The sequence below is a fragment of the Mustela nivalis genome (genome assembly GCF_964662115.1).
Source record: "Mustela nivalis genome assembly, chromosome: X".
Classification (NCBI taxonomy): Eukaryota; Metazoa; Chordata; class Mammalia; order Carnivora; family Mustelidae; genus Mustela; species Mustela nivalis.
The window spans coordinates 50,903,873-50,927,800 of NC_139040.1; the positions used below are offsets into that span (position 1 = coordinate 50,903,873).

At 37.9% G+C, this 23,928-nt stretch overlaps 1 protein-coding gene, 1 long non-coding RNA gene and 2 pseudogenes across 4 annotated transcripts in view; 2 read left to right on the forward strand and 2 right to left on the reverse strand.

Annotated features, from left to right (window-relative positions):
- LOC309855567 overlaps positions 1-23,928 on the forward strand; it is a 1,258,688-nt gene that overhangs the window by 1,143,140 nt on the left and 91,620 nt on the right. The gene's annotated exons all lie outside the window — the stretch shown is intronic.
- Positions 1-23,928, reverse strand: part of DIAPH2 (diaphanous related formin 2) — a 919,476-nt gene that overhangs the window by 774,916 nt on the left and 120,632 nt on the right. The gene's annotated exons all lie outside the window — the stretch shown is intronic.
- LOC309855564 (nucleolar and spindle-associated protein 1 pseudogene) lies at positions 3,839-5,898 on the forward strand (annotated as a pseudogene). The gene has a single exon. The product of its transcript is annotated as a nucleolar and spindle-associated protein 1 pseudogene (transcript).
- LOC309855562 (heat shock cognate 71 kDa protein pseudogene) lies at positions 14,141-16,748 on the reverse strand (annotated as a pseudogene). Its single transcript has one exon. The product of its transcript is annotated as a heat shock cognate 71 kDa protein pseudogene (transcript).

Here is a 23,928-nt window from a genome sequence, read left to right on the forward strand (position 1 = left end):
TTCAAAGAGTTGAGACAAAAAAAAAAAAAAAAAGTTGAGACGAAAAAGCCACAACCTAGCAGGAATGTCTTTGTTGTTTTAAAAGCAGCCAAAACAAAGTATTCTTTAGGAAAATCTAAAGCACATATATAGAATTTTGCCTGTTGTGAACCTTGTATGTGGCAGACTTCTGCCACCATGTCTTACGAATATAAATGGATTATAAAGCTTTAGAAAAAAAAAAAGTTCAATGCTTTAGGAAAAAAAAAAAGTTCAATTCTTTAAAATTTTTCCAAAGTAAAAAATAACTTTTTTAAGAGCTAAAAGTCAGCCCTGATACCAGTATTACTGACAGCAAACTATCAGAGTTACATTCAGCCTCTCACTTTCAAAGGCAGTAAAAGCTATATAATAGAACCAAATACTCTGGTCTTAATGTTTTATGAAGGTGACTGATGTCAGATTTAAGGCTGAAAAAATGCACTTTCTCTAAAACATAACTTAAAGGGACCAAACAATCATTATTTTAAAAGCTATTAGTATATTCTTCAGAGAATTTATTTTAATCCTAACTGTTTCATAACTTCAAAGGAAGTTAATTTTGGAAAGCTCGTAAAACAATACCTTGCAGGGGCACCTGGGTGGCTCAGTGGTTTAAAGCCTCTGCCTTCAGCTCAGGTCATGATCCCAGGGTCCTGGGATCGAGCCCCACATCAGGCTCTCTGCTCAGCAGGGATCCTGCTTCTTCCTCTCTCTCTGCCTGCCTCTGTGTCTACTTGTGATCTCTCTGTCAAATAAATAAATAAATAAATCTTTAAAAAAAAATACCTTGCATATAAGCTTTATGTAAATTTTATCTATCACTACTTCATTTTTTAGGAGTGCACTTAAAAAATCCATCCAAGGGAGACACCTGGGTGGCTCAGTCAATTACGTGTCTCCTTTCACCTCAGGTAATGATCCCGGGGTCCTAGGATTGAGTCCCGCATCCGGCTCCTTGCTTGAGAGGAAGCCTGCTTCTCCCTCTGCCTGCTGCTTTCCCTGCTTGTGCTCTGACAAATAAATAAAAAATCTTAAAAAAAAAAAATCCATCCAAGGGGCACCTGGGTGGCTCAGCAGGTTAAGCGTCCAAGTCTTGATCTCAGCTGAGATCTTAATCTCAGGGCTGTGAGTTCAAGCCCTGAATTGGGCTCCACGCTGGGTATGGAGTCTACTTTAAAAAAAAAAAAATCCTTGGGGCACCTGGGTGGCTCAGTCGTTAAGTGCCTGCCTTGGGCTCAGGTCATGATCCCAGGGTCCTGGGACTGAGCCAACATCAGGCTCCCTGATTGGCAGGAAGCCAATTTTCTGTTTCTCCCTGTCCCACTCCCCCCCGCTTGTGTTCTTGTTCTCACTGTCTCTCTGTCTAATAAATAAAATCTCTTAAAAAAAAAAAAAAAAACATCCAAAAGTTAAAAAAAAAAAAAATGTTAAATAGGTGATTCACTCACCTGGGAGACATCAGTGTGTTCATTATTAGTCACATACACATCTAGCCAATTCAAAAACATTATACTCCTATCCCCTGACTGCCCTGAATTAAGGACTATTACATCCTCCTCAGTCTCCACACATACAAGGAAGTCAGAGATTGAAATCTAGAGTAAAGCAAAAGGTCAATGAGTTCTGCTATTTATCCAAGAGGAAAAGAGCAAAGGAAAATATAAAACAAGTGTCTTGAAAGACTGGAACATGAGTTTTTGTGTTCATTTCTAAATGAAGCCTAAATTATTATGACTTCCTTCTGCCTTAAAAACAGCTTTAATTTCTCAGGGATCCTCAGGAAATGGTTTTATTCTAAAAACAGATAGAAGTTTTCACCCAGTTGACATAAATGAACAACTCTACTTGAACTGCCCCTGCCTTACTCTCTGAGGCCTTCCCTGAGGCCTTCCCTATCACTGGGCTCTCATAAGACTTCACATACAAACTTACTTTCTGTTTTTCCACCATATCAAGTTCTTTTCAACACTAAGACCTTTGTATTAGCTGTTCCCTCAGCATCAGAGTTTATTTCCTGATCTTCCCATGGCTGGCCTCATCATTCAGGATTCAGATTACAAATTACTACTTCAGAAAAGCCTTTTCTTATTATCAAGTTAAAGGAGTCGCTCTGTCATTATCATATCTCCTTAATTTTCTGTCTCACTTATTTTCTTAGTCAATTACTTCTTCACTTGGTTTCTACTCTTCACTGCAAGCTTCAGTAGGGCAAGAATTTTTATTTCATTCAGTGCATTACAGCCAGCACCTAAAACACCATCATTTAAAAAGTGTTTAATACTTTTTTCAGCAAACACATTTAAGTGGTTTTCATTTCTGTCTGTTTTTAAAACATATCATCAAATTTTAGTGTAAGAAGCCCTTTATCTCACTTCCTCCCATAGAAACACTAAATCAACAACTACATATGGAGTAATTCCCACTGAAAAAAACCACTGAAAATTAGCTGAAAAGCATCTTTCACAACAAAGGATAAAAGGGCCATAAGCAAGATGGTAAAAGATACAGAGGCAAAATTTTTCCAAAAACTCCACCCTCAGCATGGCAACACACAAGAAGGAGGAATTTCACAAGCAGAGCCTATCCCTAAGGGGCACCCCAAACCTTGGAAACAAAACCAGAGATATGAGGCCCCAAAAACATCTGGCTTTGAAAAACCCACATGGCTTAAATTAGGGGATCGTTGGGGATCTGAGATACAACTTTACCGGAGTTCAAACAAAGCAGCAGTTTGAGAGGTAAACAGATTATATGTAAATATTCAGTTGCTAATATTAAAGCATCTGCCAGGGGAGCCAGGATGAGTTAGGATTTTCCCCATGAATAGATACTGCAGAGCACCATTTATTATACTATTCCTCAGCCTCACTAGTGGAGATGGGCACATGTGGGCACAAATTTGCTAACACTATAAGCGTGCCCTTCCCCAAACTCTTTACCCGCCTTGCTAAAGCAACTGATGTGCACTTTGTTCCAATTCTCACTAAAGCCACGGGTGTGGTGTGCCCTGGCCCCAGAACCCTTTCCTGTCCTTATTAAGCCTGCCAGCATGTCCCATTCCCAACACTCTCTAACAGTCTCACTAAAACAAGTGGGCAAGCCCTGTGTGGACAGGAAATATTCCTTGAGTGCCTATCTGTAGTGGCCAGAAGGGCTTACAATCCTGGGCCTCATGGAACTGTTCTTAAGAACAGTTCTCAGCAGGATACCACACACAGGCACTACCCAGACATGGAACTAAAACACCCCCCACCTCCGCAGTCTCCATGTGAAAGAGGTCTATTTATTTGCCCTGGAGCACTATTCAAAGGGACAGGCTTCAGAGAAAAACTCAGGAGGACACCAACTGCATACCCTACCTTGGCCTCTCAACAACTTACTGGTACCTCTCAGAAAGGACTTTATATTCTCACCTGAAGCTCTGATTCATGCTGCTGTCACCCAGGGGACACTTCCTAATCTAATCTGAAGGTCATCAGGGTCCATGATTGCAGCCCCACAAGAATGTATATTTTTGCATACTTTAAAAGCTACTGCCTAAGGGTCTGGTGTCCAATCAATCTAAATCTATGTACTGACTGAGTTCATTCCCTTTGGAACACTGACAGGTCCTGGCATGCCCTCAAAAACTGGGATCTATATAAATAATAAATAGAAATAGAAATAAATAAATAAATAAAAATAGAAAATAAATAGAATAAATTGGGCTACTTAGACAATCACAAAAGTTCAACAGACAACTAAGAGCTAGGGCAAGGTTGAACAGTAAGATCCATTTCCTATACCGGACTCACTCCTTCAACACTGGGAAATGAGACAAAAGAATGTGATCCCAAATAAAGGACAAAACAAAACCTCAGAAAAAGACATTTAAAAAACAGAGATAGTGGCGCCAGAGTTTTGAGCTGTGCTGCAGAAGGTGGAGTACAAGTCCTCACTGTGGTCGCCTGGATGCAGCTTGCCAGGGCCGTGCCCTCCCTTGAGGAGCTGGACTCCTTCAAGTACAGAACCTTCAGATCCTAGCCAAGAATCTGGGCCTCCAGGCTAACCTGAGGGCAGACAAGTTGTTAAAAGCCTTGAAAGCCCACCTTAAACTTGAGGCAAAAAAAGAAAATGAGAATCAGGACGTGACAGATGAATGTCTTTCTTTCCACGATGGAAGTCAGACCTCTGCATCATCCTGTGAGGAGGCTGAGCTTCAGAGCCATGGCCAGGAACAAACTGAGAGGGAGCCGCTTGGTCATGGCACCAAAACCAGAAGGTGCAGGACAGTCCTCAGGAACCCTGACACCCAGGATCATTCAGAGATAAAAGTGAGTGATCACACTGAATTCCAGAATCAGGAGAAGCAGGAACACCAGGATCTCAGAACAGTTGCAGAAGTGTCTTCACCACCAGATGAGAGCCAAGGAGAGGAGAATGCCGTTTCCTCAGGAAAAAGAAGAAGAAATGGTAATGAAGATTCGAAGGTACCTTCAGAAGGAAAAAAGTCTCTCTACACAGATGGGTTTTCCAAACCTGGAAAAAGCAAAAGAATTATAAGCACAACTCCAAACTTTAAGAAGCTTCATGAGGCTCGTTTTAAGAAAATGTAGTCCATCGATCAATATATTGAGAGAAAAAAGAAAAATTTTGAAGAACACAATACATTTCATGAACTGAAGAAGCAGCCAGCCACCAATGGCGCAGTGGTGACTCCAGTTCCTCTCTGGGGAAGGCTCCCCTTGGCTTGCACTCCTACCAGCCAGCGCCGCTAGCAGGGCCAGCCACTGGATGCTGCGGGCAGGAGCACCTTGTGTGGGAAGGGCTCTGTCAAGCGTTCTGTGCTCTCGGCAACTAAAATGAACGTCAGGTTTTCAGCTACTACCAAAGATAATGAGCATAAGCGTTCACTGACCAAGACTCCAGCCAGAAAGTCTCCACATGTGACCATATCTGGGAATACCCCGAAAGGCCAGGCTGTGCTCGGGATATACAAGATAAAGACCACAACTGGGAATTCTGCTTCTGTCGTTACATCACTCAAGCTGACAACTCAGGCAGCACAGACTCCAGTCTCCAGTAAGAAGCCAGTGTTTGATCTCAAAGGAAGTCTGTCTCGTCCCCTCAACTATGAGCCACACAAAGGCAAACTGAAACCATGGGGTCAATCTAAAAAAAATAATTCTCTGAAGGAACATGTAAACAGTTAGCTTCCAGAAGAAAACTTACAAACAACCTCCTCTCCAGACTAGGGAGGAACAACGGAAACAGCATGAGCAAAGACGAAAAAAGAAAGCAAAGGTTTTAGGAGCTCGGAGAGGCCTCATTATGGCTGAAGATTAACTTTTTAACATCCTATAAACAGTATTTTATTCTGAACCCTTTCTTTAGTGTAAATATTTTTTTCCACTGTCTTCCCCACTTTAGTCAAAAGATTCTTCTGCTTTGTTCACTATCTATGTAGTGTTGGTGGTTTTCCTCACAAGCCACATCCCTGAAAATGTTACTAACCTTAAAGCTCACAGATTCTTTCAAATGATTTTTACCTATCTCTGTACAATTCAGTTTTCCAGTGACTCATCCTATAAATTCTTGACCTAGATTTTTAACGTCAAGTTCCCTCTGCTGATAGAACTGGAATCCTCTTCTAGACAGAAGCATTTACCTGATTGGAGGTAGTTCTCCCACAAACTTCAGTAGAATTTGGACCACTAACAAGCTGAGAAAGCCACCTCTTCCTCCTCTGGAAAATCAAGTAGTCTTAATGAAACGAGGAACCAAATGGGTTAGTGATAACATATTCTACTTTGAAAAGTGTTTTGTTACCTATGCATGTTTGTTCAGATCACTTGATGTAATTGCTGTCTGTCACTCAATATATTCTTAAAAACTCTACAGTTCATTCTAGCCTGACTTATTTAAAAATAAACAGGGCCATACTGGAAAAAAACAAAACAAAACAAAACCAGAGATAAATAATTTCCTTAATAGAAGTTAAAATTAAGGGACATAACATACTCACGAAATTGAGGAACAGAGTAAAAGAACACAGTGAGAACTTCCTCAAAAAGACAGAAAATATTTTAAAAGTACCAAACAAAAAAGTTGAAGAATACAATAACTGAAATGAAAAATACACTGGAAGGGCTCACCAGCAGACTAGAAGATACAGAAGAATGCATCAGTGACCTGGAAGATAAGGCAGTAGAACTTACCTGGGTAGAACAACAGGAAGAAAAGAGAATTTTAAAAAAATGAAAATAGCTTAAGAAGCCTATGGGATAGCTCAAGCAGAATAACATTTTCATTATAGGGGTACCAGAAAGAAAAGAGAACAAAAAAGGAGCAGACAAGTTATTTGAAGAAACAATGGCTGAAAACATACCTAATGTGGAGAAGGAAAGAGATTTCCAGGTCCAGGATGCACAAAGAATTCCAAATAAGATGAACTCAAAGATATCCACAGCAAGAACATTATAATGAAAATGTCAAACAACGAAGATAAAAAGAGAATCTTAAAAAAGCAGCAAAAGGAAGACAAGTTGGTACCTACAATGGAACCACATAAGATGATGAGTCAACTCTTCAGCAGAAACTCTATAGGCCAGAAAGAAGTAGCAATGATATATTCAAAGTGCTGAAGGGAAAGAACTTCCAACTAAGCATATACTACCTGGCAAAGCTACTAAGCAGAACTGAAGGAGAAATACATTTTTTTCAAGACAAGCAAAAGCCAAAGGAGTTGATCAACACTAAACCAGCCTTATAACATATATTAAAGGGTCTTCTTTAATCTGGAAAAAAGACATTAACATATAAAACAAATAAAGTAAAATCTTGGGACACCTGGGTGGCTCAGAGGGTTAAGCCTCTGCCTTCAGCTCAGGTCATGATCCCAGCATCCTGGGATCAAGCCCAGCATTGGGCTCTCTGCTCAGCAGGAAGCCTGCTTCCTCCTCTCTCTCTGCCTGCCTGTCTGCCTCCTTGTGATCTCTGTCAAATAAATAAATAAATCTTTAAAAAAAAAAAAAAAAAGGTAAAATCTTGCTGGTAAGGCAAATACATAGTAATGGTAGCAGATTAACCAGTTATAAAGCTAGTTAAAGGTTAAAGGAGAAATAGTAGTAAAATTAACAATTACTACAATAAGTTAAGGGAAACACAAAATAAAAATATAAAGTATGACAAAAAACATACATAGTGGGGAAAACAATGTGGTTGTTAGAATGCATTCAAATTTGAAAGAGAGAGAAAGTGAGATGAGAGAGTCTTTCTATATATATACACATATACATACACATACATACACATACATATACATACATGCACAAACACACACACACAAACTTATATGTGAACCTCATCCTAACCACAAAAGAAAATCTACAACAGTTATACAAAAGATGAGAAAGGAATCCAAACATAACATTAAATTCATTCATCGAAACACAAGGGAAGAGAGCAAAGAAAGGAACAGAGAAAAACTACAAAGAGAGCCAAAATGCAATTAACAAAATGTCGATTAGTCCATGCCTGTCAATAATTACTTAAAATATAATTGAACTGAATTTTCTAATCAAAAGACCCAGAATGGGTGAAAGAATTTTTTAAAAAGACATCTATATATTGCTTACAAAAGACTCATTTTAGATCTAAGGATACAGAGTATGAGTGGAAGGAAAAGAAAAAGAATTTCAATGCAAATGGAAACGAAAAAAAGCTGCAGTAGCTGTACATTTAACAGACAAGACAGACTTTAAAACAAAGACTGTAATAAAAAGACAAAGTAGGGTATTACATAATGCTATACAAGTCAATCTAACGGGATATAACATTCATAAATATTCACCCCCAATGGGAGGTACCTGAATATATAAAGCAAATCTTAACAGACTTAAAGGGAGAAATTGATACTAATATAATACTAAGAGATTTTATTCCCCACTTGGATTAATGAATAAATCATCCAGACAAAAAATAAAGGAAGTTATCAGCCTTACACATCACATTAGACCAGATGGACTTAATATACACAGAACATTCCATCCAAAAGCCACAAAATACAGTCTTGTATTTTGGCAAATATATAGTCATAGTATAGTCTTGTCACGTGCACATAGAACATTCTCCAGAACAGACCACACGTTAACTCACAAAGCAAATTTCAATAAACTTAAGAATGAAGTCATATCAAGCATCTTTCCAACCACAATGTTATGAAACTAGAAATCAATCAGAAGAATGAAACTGGAAAAAAAATCACAAAAATGCAGAGATTAAACAGCATGCTACTGCAACCAAGGATTCAAGAATTCAAAGAGAAAATAAAAAAATACTGAGACAAATGAAAATGAAAATGCAAGAACCTAAAATTTATGAGATGCAGCAAAAGCAGTTCATAGTAATACAAACCTACCTCAAGAAACAAGAAAAATCCAAGTAAAAGATTTAATTTTACAACTAAAAGAACTAGGAAAAAAAGAACAAAGGCCAAAGTTAGTAGAAAAAAAAAGATATACGAAAGATCAGAGTGGAAATAAATGAAATAAAGGTTTAAAAAATAATAGAAAATATCAGTGAAACTAAGAGCTGTTTCTTTGAAAAGATCAACAAAACTGACAAATCATAACTAGACTCAGCAAGAAAAAGGCTTAAAATAAATGAAATCAGAAATGAAAGAGTATTTACAACTGATACCACAGAAATAGTAAAGATCTAAAATATTATGAACACTTAAATGCCAACAAACTGCATAAAACAGAAGAAATGGATAAATTCCCAGAAAACAATCATCTAAAAACTGAATCATGAATAGAAAATCTGAATAGATTAATTACTAGCAAGGAAACTGAATCTAATAAAAAAAACTTCCCAGTGAATGAAAGTCCAAAACCAAACAGCTCTACTGGTGAATTCTTCCAATCAAGGATTTAATACTCTTATCCTTCCCAAACTCTTCCAAAAAAAAAAAAAAAAAAAAAAAAACAGAAAATGAGGGAACACTTCCAAACTCATCTTATGAAGCCAGCATTACCTTGGTACTGAAACCAGACAAGAACACTACAAAAAATAATAATAATAATAATAAAAATTAAAAAAAAAAAAAGGCAGAAGCAACAGCAGATGATTCTGTCAATTATACTCCAGTGTCCCTGATAAATATAGATACAAAAATCTTTAACAAAATATTAGCAAACCAAATTCAACAATACATTAAAAGATCATTCACCACGATCAAGTGGGATTTATTCCAGGCATGAAAGGATGGTTCAACATCTATAAATTGATGTGATATACTGTATTAACAAAATGAAGGATAAGAATCTTATGATCATCTTGACAGATGCAGAAAAAGCATTTGACAAAAAATTCAACTTCCATTTATGATTTTAAAAATTCCCAAAAAAGTAGCTATAGACAGAACACACCTCAACATAATAAAGGTTATATACAAAAAAACACACAGAACACGTCATAGTCAATGGGAAAAGCTCAGTGTTTCCTCCAGGATCGAGAACAAGACAGGAATGCTCACTCTCGCCACTTCTATTCAACATAGTTTCGGCAATCCTAGCTATGACAATTAGACAAGAAAAATAAACAGAAAGCATCCAAATACAAAAGGAAGATACAAAAGTGTCACCATCTGCAGATGAAATTATTATATATATAGAAAACCCTAGAGACTCCACAAAATACTCTTAGAAATTAGCAAAAGACTGAGTAAAGTGGCAAAATACAAAATCAATATACAGAAATTGGTTCCATTTCTATATAGTAATAAGGAACTATCAGAAAGAGAAGTTAAGAAAATCCCATTTACAATGGCATCAAAAAGAATAAAAGACCTAGGACGAAATTTAACCAAGGCAATGGAAGACCTATATACTAAAAACTGTAAAACACTGATGAATAAACTGAAGAAGACAAAAATAAATGGAAAGGTATCCAGTGCTCATGGACTTAAAGGATTAATAATAAAAAAAGTCCCTACTATCCAAAGAAATCTACAAATTCAATGCAATCCCTACCAAAATTCTGATGGCATTTCTCACAGAAATAGAACAAAGAATCCAAAAATGTGTATGGAACCACAAAAGACTCAGAATACCCAAAGCAATGCTGAGAAAGAACAAAGCCAGAGATATCATGCTCCCTGATTGAAGACTACACTACAAAGCTCTAGTAATCAAAAGAGTATGGTATTGGCATAAACTAAGACCAACAGATCAACTGAACAGAAAAGAGAGCCCAGAAATAAAACCATACATATATGATCAATTAATTTGTGACAAAGAAGGCAAGAATATACAATGGGGAAAGGACAGTCTTTTCAATAAATGGTGTTGGGAAAACTGGACAGACAAAGGAAAAAGAATGAAACTAGACCACTACCTGACACTATATACAAAAATTAACTCAAAATGGGGACGCCTGGGTGGCTCAGTTGGTTGGACGACTGCCTTCGGCTCAGGTCATGATCCCAGAGTCTCGGGATCGAGTCCCGCATCAGGCTCCCAGCTCCATGGGGAGTCTGCTTCGCTCTCTGACCTTCTCCTCGCTCATGCTCTCATTGTCTCTCTCTCTCTCAAATAAATGAATAAATAAAATCTTTAAAAAAAAATTAACTCAAAATGAATTAAAGACTTGAATGGAAGACCAGAACCATAAAACTCCTAGAATAAAACATAGGAGGTAAACTCCTTGACATTGTTGTTGGCAGTATTTTTTTTTTAAGATTTATGTATTTAAGTAATCTCTACACACAATGTGGGACTCAAACTTACGACATGCTCTACTGACTGAGCCAGTCAGGCACTCATGCAGTATTTTTTTTTATATGACTCCAATGTCAATGGGAACAAATAAAAAAATAAATAAGGGATTAAAATCCAAAATATGTAAGAAACTCCTATAATTCAATAGTGGAAAACCAAATATGCATTAAGAAATGGGCAAAGTACTTGAATATTTATTCCAAAGAATCCAAATGATTAACAGGTACATGAGAAGATATCAACATCACTTATCAGGGAAATTAAAATCAAAATTACAATGAGATATCACCTCACATCTGTTAGGATGGCCACTATAAATACAAAAAATATGTTTCATAAACAAAATATAAAAGTGTTGGCAAGAATATGGAAATATTAGAACCCTGGAACACTTATAATGGGGAGATAATAATGTAGCCACTATGGAAAACAGTATGGAAATTTCTCAAATAATTAAAATTAGAACTACCATATGATCCAGAAAAGAAAATAAGTGAAATCAGTATCTTGAAAAGATCTCTGTACTCATCAAAAGATAAAATGAATGGTGGTTCCTCGGTGCTAAGATGAGAGGGAAATCCGGAGTTGTTTCATGGCTATAAAATTTCATTCATACAAGATGAAAAGTGCCAGAAATCAACATTGTACTTGGAGTTAATACTGTACTATACACTTAAAATCTGTTTGTTAAGAGGTGAGATCTCATGTTATATGTTTTTACCATAATATTTTTTAAGATAACCATATAGAACAGAACAGGTCTCTGCAAGCATATTGATTCATTCCTACTTTGAATAGAGAAATTATTATTATTATTATTATTCTCTTCCAGCTACTACAGAGAAAAAAGGTTTTTTTATAATTTATTTTTTTAAACATATAATGTATTATTTGCCCCAGGGGTACAGGTCTGTGAATCGCCAGGTCTACACACTTCACAGCACTCACCATAGCACATACCGTCCCCAATATCCATCACCCAGCTAACCCTCTCCCGAACCCTCTCCTCCCAGCAACCCTCTGGAGATTAAGAGCCTCTTATGGTTTGTCTCCCTCCTGATCCCATCTTGTTTTATTTAGAGAAAAGAGATTATATCCAAGTCTTTAGAAAAGGTGGAATCAGGAGTGCCTAGGTGGCTTGGTCAGTTAAGTATCCTGTCTTCAGCCCAGGTCATGACCCCAGGGCCCTGGGATCAAGCTCCACATCAGGATCCCTGCTCAGTGAGGAGCCTGCTTCTCCCACTCCCTCTGCTGCTCCCCCTGCTTGTGCTTTATCTTACTCTCTCTCTCCCCCCTCTGTTAAATAAATAAATAAACTCTTTAAAAAAAGGAAAAGGTGGAATCAAGAGAGACATAGAAAGACACAGAGAGATGAGATCTTGTTTACATCAAATACTCTGGAGTATTTGAGCAGCATGCAAAATCACCATGGAATATCAGAAAACATTTGTGGATGGGTGTCAAAAAATTTAATAATAATTTACTATTTTAGGGATGCCTGGGTGGCTAAACCAGTGGATTAAAGCCTCTGCCTTGGGGCGCCTGGGTGGCTCGGTGGGTTAAGCCGCTGCCTTCGGCTCGGGTCATGATCTCAGGGTCCTGGGATCGAGTCCCGCATCGGGCTCTCTGCTCAGCAGGGCGCCTGCTTCCCTCTCTCCCTCTCTCTGCCTGCCTCTCCATCTACTTGTGATTTCTCTCTGTCAAATAAATAAATAAAATCTTTAAAAAAAAAATAAATAAATAAAGCCTCTGCCTTTGGCTCAGGTCATGATCCCAAGCCCCACATCAGGCTCTCTGCTCAGGGGGGAGCCTGCTTCCCTTCCTCTTTCTCTGCCTGCCTCTCTGCCTACTTGTGATCTCTATCTGTCAAATAAATAATAAATAAAATAATAATAAATAAATAATAACAAATAAGTAATAATAAATAATAATAATTAATAAATAAATAATAAAATCTTTAAAAATAATTTACTAGTTCATTTTATATGTCAATCAATAAAACATGCATAGGCAATTAAGAACATCTTTAAAATACCTTTATTGTCTTTTAAAGATTTTATTTATTTGAGAGAGAGAGAGAGAGCATGAGAGGGATGAGGGTAAGAGGGAGAAGCCGACTCCTGCTTCCCAGAGTCCTAGGATCAAGTCCCGCATCCGACTTTCTGCTGAGCAGGAAGTCGGATGTGGGACTTGATCCTAGGACTCTGGGATCATGACCAGGACCGAAGGTAGTCACTTAACTAATTGAGCCACCCACGTGCCCTTAAAATACTTTTAAAATACATAAAAACAGTGCTGTTCAAGATAGCATAAGAAGCCACTTTTGAATGAAGAAAGAGGGTAAAGATCCCTGACATTATGTATCTTAAAACAATCATCAATAGAAGAAATTTTAAGAGGGGCGCCTGGGTGGCTCAGTGGGTTAAGCCGCTGCCTTCGGCTCAGGTCATGATCTCAGGGTCCTGGGATCGAGTCCCGCATCGGGCTCTCTGCTCAGCGGGGAGCCTGCTTCCTCCTCTCTCTCTCTGCCTGCCTCTCTGCCTACTTGTGATCTCTCTCTGTCTGTCAAATAAATAAATAAAAATCTTTAAAAAAAAAAAAAAGAAGAAATTTTAAGAGAAAATGATGCGGTATCTATATGATGATACCCTTAAAAATACATAAAATCAAACTCTAGGCTAATCTTATAGTCCAATGGCAACGAACTTCTTTTTTTTTTTTTTTTTTCCCTTTTTTGGTGTTATCTGGATTTCCATTAAAGGTACTCCCACAACCCACAATGTGGTATTTCAAATGTATTTCAACATACGTTCCTGACAGCTATAGTTGAAAAACATCTACAACTATTGCTTGCACTGCTGGCCTTCCCTTGTTGAATTAATGTTTTTAAAAGAAAAGTTTAGAGTAAGAAACCATTCATGTTGAAAATGTGAAATGTCTTCTTTAATGGATAATTAAGCATCATCACATCTATGTAAAGTGCATACGTTATTTTTTTAATTTTTAAGATTTTATTTATTGATTTGTCAGAGAGAGGGAGAGGGAGAGAGCACAGGCAGTCAGAATGGCAGGCAGAGGCAGAGGGAGAAGCAGGTCCCCCGCCGAGCAAGGAGCCCGATGTGGGACTCGATCCTAGGATGCTGGGATCATGACCTGAGCCGAAGGCAGCCGCTTAACCAACTGAGCCACCCAGGCATCCCATACGTTTCTGAATGTAAACTTTTAAGTAGGATTTAAACCAGACTTGCAGAAAAATTCAAAATAGGAGGCAGGATGGGGGGAAATGCACAGAATTTTTTTCCTCTGACTAATAAAAAATCTTTTGTTTTATTTTAGAATAATGATTAGCCCTTCGAGTGATACAGGTACCAGAGGAATTGATACCATTTTATAAATTTTATCATTACATTCTTTATTCTACATGTATGCCTCATTTGAGTTAATAATCAATGTTGGGTAGAATTCTGTCAATCTACTAAGTATTTGTTAAGTCAGCCCCATTATGAAGATGTAAGAGAGCAGGAAGGATAACACCTTTATTAAAGTATCTAGGAACTAGTGCAATGTGTCATACGAATGATCATGAAACTAAATGGTCCCAATTATGAGTGGGCCAAAAATTACACTATTTTTATACCAATTTTTCTCTGAGATATAATTGGCTGTTTTTTATTTACATGAAAAACAGACCTCAAAAAAAGCTGACATTTTTTTTAAGGCCCCAGGAGATTTTTTTTTTTTTTTGCCAATTTTAAATACAGTTTTATTTAAGACATTGCATTTTCCACTTAACAGTACAGTGCTTATAAAGTGCAAATGTTTATGTCCTTTCCCTGTGCACATATTTCATATTCAAGTATGAAGAATGTCCAGTTTTTTTTGCTACAGCTACACAATGTTACAACTGCCATGGAATTTGCTACCAATTTGGGTCCTTTGAATATTGTGTGTGGAACAATGCTAGACCTATTTATTCTCAGGTTGGTTTAATCAACCTCTTCAATGGTGGACCCAGAGGAGGCACCACCAGAGGAAGGAGCTCCACCACCAGGGAAGCCTCCAGGCATTCCTCCTGGCATGCCCCCTGCACTGTGGTACAGCTTGGTGATGATGGGGTTGCAGACTCTCCAGCTCCTTCTGCTGGTGTTCAAATTCTTCCTTCTCTGCAGTCTGGTTCGTATCAAGCCAGCTGATGATTTCATTGCACTTGTCAAGAATCTTCTGTTTGTCTTCATCATTTATCTTGCCCTGAAGGTTTTCATCTTCAACAGCTGCTTTCATGCTGAAGGCGTAAGACTCAAGTGAATTCTTGGAAGACACCTTGTCCTGCTATTTCTCATCTTCACCTTTGTACTTCTCAGCTTCCTGGACCATGCACTCAGTATCTTCCTTGCTCAAGCGACCCTTGTCATTAGTGATGGTAATCTAGCTCCCTTTTCCTGTGCTCTTATCCACAGCAGAGACACTGAGGATACCGTTAGCATCATATCAAAAGTGACCTCAATCTGAGAGATACCACAAGGAGTAGGAGGTATGTTTGTGAGTTCAAACTTTCCAAGTAGGTTGTTGTCCTTGGTCATGGCACACTCACCTTCACACACCTGAATAAGCACACCAGGCTGGTTGTTGGAGTAGTTAGTGAAGGTCTGTGTCTGTTCGGTAGGAATGGCAGTATCATGCTTGATGAGAACAGTCATGACTCCTCCAGCAGTTCCAATGCCAAGAGAAAGTGGAGTAACATCCAACAGCAGTAAATTTTGAACATTTTCAGATCTTTCTCCAGAAAGGATGGCTGCCTGAACAGCTGCACCATAAGCAACAGCCTCATCAGGGCTGATGCTCTTACTCAGTTCTTTTCCACTGAAGAAATCTTGGAGAAGTTTCTGAATCGTGGGTATATGGGTAGAACCACCCACCAGGACAGTATCATGGATCTGAGACTTGTCTAATTTGGCAACCCAAAGGGCTTTCTCTATAGGGTCCAGGGTGCCATGGAACAGGTCAGCATTTAATTCTTCAAACCAGGCATGAGTAACAGAGGTATAGAAGTCGATTCCTTCATACAGAGAATCAATCTCAATACTGGCCTGGGTGCTGGAAGAAAGTGTACGCTTAGCATGTTCACAAGCAGTATGGAGACAACGAACTGCCCTCTTGTTTTCACTGATATCCTTCTTATCTTTGTGCTTGTACTGTGCAATAAAATGGCTGACCATTCAGTTGTCAAAATATTCTCCACCTAAGTGGGTGTCTCCAGATGTGGACTTAAACTCAAAGATCCCGTCTTCAATAGTAAGTACTGACACATCAAAACTGCCACCTCCTAAGTCAAAGATCAGGACATTCCTTTCAGCTCCAACTTTTTTGTCTAAGCCATAAGCAATAGCAGCAGCACTTGATTCACTGATGATTCGAAGTACACTGAGACCAGCAATAGTTCCAGCATCTTTGGTAGCCTGATGCTGAGAATCACTGAAGTACGCAGGTACAGTGGCAACTACATTGGTAACCGTCTTCCCAAGATAAGCCTCTGCAATTTCCTTCATTTTCGTCCAAAACATACAGGACACCCCCTCTGGATAGAAGCTTTTTGTCTCTCCCTTGTATTGTACTTGGACCTTGGGCCTGCCAGCATCATTCACCACCATGAAAGGCCAATGTTTAGTATCAGATTGGACAACAGCACCATCAAATCTCCATCTAATCAAGTGTTTGGCATCAAAAACAGTGTTGGTGGGGTTCATCGCAACTTGATTCCTTGCAGCATTACCAATCAATTGTTTGGTGTCTGAGGAGGAGACATAACTTGGGGTGGTTTGGTTTCCCTGGTCACTGGCAATTATTTCCACTTTCCCAGGCTAGAAGACACCCATGCAGGAGTAGCTGGTGCCAAGATCAAAGACAACTGCAGGTACCTTAGACATGGTTGCTTGTGTGCGGGCCTGGCTCGGCTTGAGAAGAAGACAGCAGTCCAAAGATCTAGACCTGCATTCAATGAGTCCTCAGGAGATTTTTAATTATTGTTTTTCTATAACACCAAATCTCACTTTGTGATGGACAGCAGATGTAGGAGCAACCGAATCTGAGCATCATGGACCAGATTCTTCTAAGTGTCCTTACTGTGCTAATATGCTCTTGGGCAGGCATCCCATACGTTTCTTCTCCTTTCTTATTGCAAAAATTATGTGTGTGTGTGTGTGTACATGTGCGTGTGCACATGCACGCATACACAGGCACATTTTATTGGCTAACCAAAAATATGAATGCATTTAATGTTAAAGTAGCAAGTCCAGATTAAAAGACACCAGAAGTCAGAAAACTAAGCAAAAACATATTGGATCATACATACATAGTCAGAACCTATATAATGTAATTTTTAACTTTTAATTCTTTACATTATAAGCCCTGTATGCTCTTGCTTGGATATCAGTGATACACTGCCATACTGGAAAACTGAGGATTTATCTGTAAAATTTCTTAAAAGTGAAAGGAAAATTCCCCAAATAGGTTTTAGAATTCTTAATACTGAAATGAAAATCCATGAGACAACTATTAGGTTTCTGTATAGAATAATCACTAAGCAGCCTGTAAAATTACATCTGCATTTATTCCAATAATACTTAGCAGGAATATAACAAACTAAGAGCTCTGTATTCAAATTTCATTTTCCAGTTTTCTCAATTACAACAACAGTAAATAATAGGGAAAATCAGCAACTAGGATGGATGCTACATAACTGCAATCGATAATTTCCTATACTCTGTGATCTGACTACTACTCTAAGGTGCTACCTACCTTTACCTTCCTAGTCAGAAATACCCAACATTATTTCACTCAATAGTTAATAACATCAGAAGAATTATCTCCAGAAAGTCACTGTTACAATATTTTCACACTGCCTAGGCTTTTCCAGTAAACCATCTCACATTTCTACTCATTTGATTTTTTAAGATCTTACTTATTTGACAGAGAGGACACAAGCTGAGGGAGGGACAGAAGGAGAGAGAGAAGCAGACTCCCTGCTAAGCAAGGAGCCTGACAGAGACTCAGAGCTCAGTTCCAGGAGCCTGGAATCATGATGTGAGCCACCCAGGTGCTCCTCATTTGATTCTTAGACGAGTAAATCTGCACTCAAAAACAAGCAGGTTAAGGGTCTGACATGAAAGATTATTTTCAATCTAAGTAAATTTCATCAGGTGTGGAAATATTATAGTAAAATACTCCACCCTTGGGGCGCCAGGGTGGCTCAGTGGGTTAAAACCTCTGCATTCACAAAAGAAACAAAAGCGAAAATGAACTTTTGGGACTTCATCAAGATCAAAAGCTTCTGCACAGCAAAGGAAACAGTCAACAAAACAAAGATGCAACCCACGGAATGGGGGAAGATATTTGCAAATGACAGTACAGACAAAAGGTTGATAACCAGGATCTATAAAGAACTCCTCAAACTCAACACACACAAAACAGATAATCCTATCAAAAAATGGGCAGAAGATATGAACAGACACTTCTCCAATCAAGACATACAAATGGCTATCAGAAACATGAAAAAATGTTCATCATCACTAGCCATTAGGGAGATTCAAATTAAAACCACACTGAGATATGACCTTACACCAGTTAGAATGGCCAAAATTAGCAAGACAGGAAACAACATGTGTTGGGGAGGATGTGGAGAAAGGAGAACCCTCTTGCACTGTTGGTGGGAATGCAAGTTGGTGCAGCCACATTGGAAAACAGTGTGGAGATTCCTTAAGAAATTAAAAATAGAGCTTCCCTATAACCCTGCCATTGCACTACTGGGTATTTACCCCAAAGATACAGATGTCGTGAAAAGAAGGGCCATATGTACCCCAATGTTTATAGCAGCAATGGCCACGGTCACCACACTGTGCTAAGAACCAAGATGCCCTTCAACGGACAAATGGATAAGGAAGATGGGGTCCACATACACTATGGAGTATTATGCCTCCATCAGAAAGGATGAATTCCCAACTTTTGTAGCAACATGGATGAGACTGGAAGAGATTATGCTGAGTGAAACTAGTCAAGCAGAGAGAGTCAATTATCATATGGTTTCACTTATTTGTGGAGCATAACAAATAGCATGGAGAACAAGGAGAGATGGAGAGGAGAAGGGAGTTGAGGGAAATTGGAAGTGTAGGTGAACCATGAGAGACTATGGACTCTGATAAACAACCTGAGGGTTTTGAAGGGGCGGGCGTGTGGGAGGTTGGAGGAAGCAGGTGGTGGGTGTTAGAGAGGGCACGGATTGCATGGAGCACTGGGTGTGGTGCAAAAACAATGAATACTGTTACGCTGAAAGGAAAGAAAAAAAAAGAGCATGGCCCCAAACAAATTGATTTTCAATATACTATCAATGAATAGTTGTAAATTATAATTTTAAAAACAAAAACACAAACAAACAAAAAAAAACCTCTGCCGTCAGCTTGGGTCATGATCTCAGGATCCTGGGATCGAGGGAGCCCCGCATCATGCTCTCTGCTCAACAGGGAGCCTGCTTCCTCCTCTCTCTGCCTGCCTCTCTGCCTACTTGTGATCTCTGGCTCTGTCAAATAAATAAATAAAATCTTTAAAAAAAAATACTCCACCCTCAATTACTATAGGCAACATGGAACTCCAGTGACAGCACTGGCAATAAAACAAGCCCAGGCAGAACATTTCCTCTGCATGGACTGTATTCCCTAGTAGGGTTCTCTGATGTTACCAAAGGCAGAAAATATCAATGTATCATGTTTTTCTTAAGCTTTGATCTACTAAGTAATTCAGGTACCAAATCCCTTCAGGAATGAAGTGAGAAATAAAAACACAACAAATAAACACGATACAAGATGTATATTTGCCTAATTTCCTTACCTTATTTCTGTCTGTACTCAAATGTCACTACAAGGCCCATTCTGAGCACCCTATTTCAAATTGCAACTCTCATCCCTGGTACTCCCTACCATATTACAGTTATTTTCACCATAGCATTTATACCTGAGATTTCATCTAGCTAGCTAGTGATGTGTATGTGTGTGTGTGTGTGTGTGTGTGGATATGGATATATATGCATGTATTTTTTTCTTTCTTCACTATACTGTATGCTAAGCTGCTACAACAAGGCCGGGAACAAAGAAGACACCCAAATATATGTTATTTTAACTATACTCAACTCTAGTATGTTCCCATGATTAACATCAAGGAATCTACTTCAGTGTTATCTACATTTTGGCAGTATGTCAGGGTTATTAAAGAATTTCAGTGACTCTCCTCATTTCCTATAAGATTAAGGGTTTCCACATTTGAAAATGACACTCTGATAAATTATATGCTTTTCTCAAAAGTTTTAAATTAATCCCATTTAGATTCAGAAGATGTCAGTGCTTCCCTGCAAAGACATGCTTTTTCTTACTACCCAGAAGCAATTCCTTTTTCAAGATGATAGTTATCATTTATTTATGCTGAATAAATTATTTTCAAATTTTAGCGTATATTTATAGCTTTATTTCTAAGACACCAGAAAGAAGTGAACTATGATCATTGTTCAATTAGAATGATAAAGCACTACTTCTGTACTGTTTTCCAAAATTAACTTGCTTCACTATCCCAAATTATGACTGAAAAATGATTTATTTGGTTCACAAATATTAACAATATTTCATATTATTTTGAATTATAAATTCATTCCTAACAAGTTTTATAAAACTTTTATTCCTTCCCTTACCTTCCATTTAACCAAGAAGAGAAATTACTCTATTACTTGCTATTTATCAAAGCTTAACTAAACACTTCTTTCCACTGTATGTATTTGCTAAATGGATATGAAAGAATATGAGATTTGGGGGGTTGGAAAGAAGAGAGAATAAAGTGTAAATATTATGAGTTTCACTTTAGATAATTAAATTTGAAAAGATGAGATGAAACAGTGATACTTTCTAGGTATCTGGAAAATAAGACCATAAGGAGATGAGAAATCTAGATCAAAGATATATATTTAAGAGCACTTACATAAGGGTGATAATATGAATTCAACATGGCAAGCAAATTTTAGCAGAAAAATGGCCTCAAATGAAAACTCAGACTTGGGCAAAATTATTGGGGCAGGAAGATGGAAAACTAGGAAATAGAAGCTGGGTACAGATAAGTAAAAAGCACAAGAGTTTCAAAGAATGAGTAGGGGGTGGTCTCAAATGCCAAGGAGTTTGAAAAAAGTTCATCTGTTCAGTGACATCTGAAAAAAGTTCTACACATTTGGACTCTAAGATAAAGGTAAAAGATACCCTTGGAAAAGGTTATTAATTAGAGTACATGTGCAGAAATTATGTTATCTAGTATTGAAGTATTTTCCTTTGTTCTACATGGCTATAATGATATTATTATTAGACATTATATGGTACGTGCTAGATGACTGGTTTGTGCAAGCACACCCTGAATGTCCCTGTTAATCACTATCTTGAGAATACACAGATCCTATCCTCCCTCTATATTCCCATTCAATAGGATATTAAAAGAAACATGTTGTTCAATGTTCAGGGTCAAGGGCTCTGGGTGTGGCAAATGTCCGGAAGGCAGGCCTTGATCTCCTTGGAACATTGGCCACACAGCAGAGAAAAGGCTGCAGACCGTTGCTAGGCTGTTTGCTGTACTATAAAAGCTTGCCACATGTAGATTCCAGCAGTAGATGCTTTGTTCTACCACTCCTGAACACCCTGTAAGAAAGTTCCCTCTATGAAACTATCCCTCGATCTCTGTCTCCAGGTAATTTCTTTGGTCTTGCTTGGTCAACACCTACCCTCCTTGGCTTAGAGTTGGCCAAAGTATGGCAACATAGACATTGGTTGAGAATAAAAGTCAGTCCAATACATAAAATAAATAATGTATGCTGTGGAGCTCTGTTAGCATATTAGAATTAAGGAAAATATAATTAGTGAAGTTAGAGGCTAACGTATCAAATTTTCTATAGGGAGTTTTTGATTAAATATAAATTGATATATGAAGTCTCTAATATTTTAATTCTTAAAATGAAAATATTACATATTATGTTTAACTTAAATTAGTAAAGAAAATATCTCTTAAAAAGACTGATAATTGATGATGAGTTTAACTACGGTTAGAGGTATAAATTAACCATTACTTTACAAAACCATTTGGCGTTATTGCTGTAGGGGAACCTATGTATGTAAACTATGATGTGGTAATTCCATATACCAAATAGAAATGCATGCATAAGTATACAAAAACAAACATATAACAGTATTCATAACAAAACCACAAATGTCTGGCAAAATCTGAATTAAGTAAGTTAATTTTGATATATTCATATAATGGAATACTATAGAGCAGGGGTTGGCAAACTATAGCCATGGGCCAAATCTAGCCAGCAGCCTATTTTTACAAATAAAGTTTTGTCTGAATACAAGCATACTCACTTATTTACAGATTTTCTATGGTTGCTTTCACATTATAAATGTCAAAATGAGTGGCTGTGACAGGTTATGTAAAATGGGCAAAGCCTAAAATATTTACTCTGCCCCTCTACAGTAATTGTTGCTGACCCTGGCTATAGAATAAAATGACAAACTACATTTACATTCAAAATTATAAATGACTGGGAAACCTGGGTGGCTCCGTCAGGTAAGCATTTGCCTTTGGCTCAGGTTATGATCCCAGGGTCCTGGAATGGAGCCCTGTGTCTCAGGCTCCCTTGCTCACTGGGGAGTCTGCTTTTCCCTCTCCCTCTCCATCTATACTCTCTCTCAAATAAATAAATACATCTTTAAAAAAAATTGTGAATGACTCTCACAAACATGGAGCTGAAGAAGAGAGGACAGATACAGAAAAGTAGATAGCGTAATTCATACAAAGTTTAAAACCAGGCAATACTGAACTATAGTGTTCCCAGTCATAATAGCAGTTGCCTTTGGGGAGGAGGAAGGCAATATGAATTGGGAAGAACAGGTAATGTTTTATTTTTTTAATTGAGTGTTCGTTACATGGGAGAATTCACTAATTCGTTGAACTGTATGTTTATGATTTGTGCATTTTTCTGTGTTACATATTCCTTCAATGAATGCATTTTTAAAAGTAGAAGGATTATATGCCAATTTATTAATAGTAGTTACCCTTAGAGTATAGGATGGAAAGAATGAGATATTATAATGTATGTACTTCCATATCTTTTAACCTTTTTTAAACATTTTATTTATTTATTCCAGAGAACAAAAGAGAGAATGAGAGAGAGATCGCAAGCTGGGGGAGGGGAAGAGAGAGAAGCAGACTCTCCACTGAGCAGGGAGCCTGATACAGGACCCAATCCCAGGACCCTGGGATCATGACCTGACCCAAAAGCAGACACTTAACTGACTGAGCCACCCAGGTGCCCTCTTTTTAACTTTTTGAAATAGCTTATTACTTTAAAAATATGAAAACAAAGTAATAAAATGATATGTATTATTAAATATCTTCACCATGTCATGGTTCTATATTTTTATCAACAGGATTTAATATACTGTGGCCACTCAAGTGGTAATAGGAGGTCAGAACTAAATGCTTATATCACTCAACATCTCTGTTTTGTAAACCACTAATACAAAATATATTTTATACCTGTTAACAACTTATGCTTTATCTAGGAGTTTCATAATCTTGTGAAACCTTCTCACATATTTTAAAAATATGATCTTAATTATTTTTGTCAGATTATAAACTGCTCCCTTATATTTAGTAATACTGTCCATTTAATATGATGGTCTTAACTGGCCCCTTAAGCTAATTCTCTTCCTTTTCAAAGAGATAAAAGACTTCAGGCATTGAAAGTGATATTTAGGGGTGCCTGGGTGGCTCAGTGGTTTGGGCTGCTGCCTTTGGCTCGGGTCATGATCTCAGCGTCCTGGGATCGAGCCCCGCATCGGGCTCCCTGCTCCGCAGGAAGCCTGCTTCCCTCTCTCTCTCTCTCTGCCTGCTTCTCTGCCTACTTGTGATCTCCGTCTTTCAAATAAATAAATAAAATCTTTAAAAAAAAATAAAAATAAAAATAAAAATAAATAAAAAAAGAAAGTGATATTTAAAAATGCTCCTAGGAAATACCTAATTGTTGCTTAAAGTAAAGATTTAAGAAAAGAAATATTTCTGCATGACTTAATGA